Source organism: Alnus glutinosa, chromosome 2 (genome assembly GCF_958979055.1).
Source record: "Alnus glutinosa chromosome 2, dhAlnGlut1.1, whole genome shotgun sequence".
NCBI classification, from domain to species: Eukaryota; Viridiplantae; Streptophyta; class Magnoliopsida; order Fagales; family Betulaceae; genus Alnus; species Alnus glutinosa.
In genome coordinates, this window is record NC_084887.1 from 5,277,849 (window position 1) to 5,280,000 (window position 2,152).

Genomic DNA, 2,152 nt, shown 5'->3' on the forward strand with positions numbered 1-2,152 from the left:
GAAAAATTTAAATGGCGCCGCATTATGTGTACCGTTAGACGCACAAAATAAAATATTGACTATAAATTATCTTATTTTCATTTCACTTAAAATAAAGAGGATCCTTGTCCCACAATTATTAATCTCACTTTCTTAGATGAGGGCATTAATTCGAACTCAACAGCATTAATGGAAGAGAATGCAGGAGCATCACAATTTGCAGGTTTTTTGTGATCCTCTAATCTTTCCCGTAAGAGTTTTCTGCTGGAAATTCCTTCTGTTCAAGGCAAGATACTTTATAGTTCATACTCAATTATAAGAATTACTTCCAGACTTTGCTTTCTAGATATTGAAGTAGAAATATTCATTGACATTTGAAGTAAAAATATTCAAAACCTACTTGCAAACCAGACATGCCCTTGGACTTTGAGGATGAAAGACATGCCTGGAACGATATGCATTTCTTTATCGTACTTTACACATTATGATATGAAATGATGTATTTAATCATTTAATTTATAAATTAACAATAAATAAACTAAAGATGAGATTTTTGTAGTTATTATATTTGCAGCTAATTGTCATCGATTCGTTCTCTCATTAACATACAACATTGAATGGCATGTTCCCTCCTTGGGTAATGGTCAAATGAAAGATTAGAGCATGGATTATTAGTGTATATGATAAGGATTGTTAGAAATCCTTATCATAAATGATGATTGGATTACCCTAAATTTAAGAATTTGATGAGATTGAATTACTTTAAATTAAATGGATTTGATTAAGATTAGAATGGATTGAATAAATTCAAATAATTTTTAAGCTCTATAAACAAAGTCTTTTGTACACAATCATACCCAGCAATAAAACCATGATGCATGTAGCCCAACAGGACTCTACCTTACTGGTGAACGTAGGTGTTTAACACTGAACTTTTGAAGTGGGGTTATTTGTCAAATGCATGCATTATGAACTGGAGATTTCAAACAATACTGGAGCCATGTTTTGAACATAGCTCTTTATTTAAACTGTTGTATGTTTGTTTCTGGACATATCTCTAGCTTTCTTTCTATTTCAAGCTGTCGTGTTCTTGATACTCCCAACCCTGGCGTTGAACCCAATTGGCCAAGACTTGATATTCATCCCCTGCTTCTCACAAGAAGGGTGGTGCGTGCCATCATGCCAATTCGGTGATTGGCCCATTGAGTTAACATTTGATAGGAGAAGATGCAGAGTATAATGGTAGTCTCTTTGTTTCTGCCTTTCATCTTGATTTCTTGTCAAAGAGGCCAGCGAGACAGTTGATATCCAAGACATAATGCACTTACTGGAAGGTAAACAATTGATTGAAGAACTGAATTCACATTTCTCATAGGGTATCAGAACTATATATAGGCTAATGCCAATATTCAATTCTGTGCCAATTTTTTTTTGGTTTACTTATCCTTTTGCATCTTTGATGAGAATGTAAAATGTCGTATTTTTCCCCTTAATATTTAATCTCTTATACTTATTTAATGTCTAAATATACTCAATATTCTTATATTTTGATTTAGGATACAAATTGAGGCATTAAATGCAAAACAAAGCAAATTGGGCGATTTTGGACAGTTTCAACATCAATTCGTAATCTGGTCATAACTCTCTCATAAAATCTCCGATTGAGATGATTCAAGATGCTGTGGAACACCAAGAAAAAGATCTACAACTTTTATGTTTTGCGTTTTGAGAGATACCGGATGAATCAAGGTCGAAATCGGGCTTGAAGTTGACGTTCTGATGCGGTTTAATTGCGGAAGTTTTCAGATATGGAAATTTCTTTACTTTGAGACTTTTCATAATCATCCAATCAATTCCGGCCAAGCCAAGCAATAAATACAAAGTCAAGCAAAAGGAAGAAAAGGAAGGAAAAGATGTGTAGAGGATCAAGAAAATAAAGAAGAGATTTGTGGGGACCACCTGGAAGAAGACAACATAAAAGGAGCATCTCTTTCCATGACAAGGCAATTTGATTTCTCTCCATACTTGGCTGATTTGTGGGGACTTAAACAAGGAAAGAATCGATAAAGTATATGGCAACAAAAGTCCACATTGAAATCATCACCTTCCTAGTTATCCTAGCCTTTATTTTATGTTTAATACTTTCCTTAATAAATTAGATTTGTGTATTGTT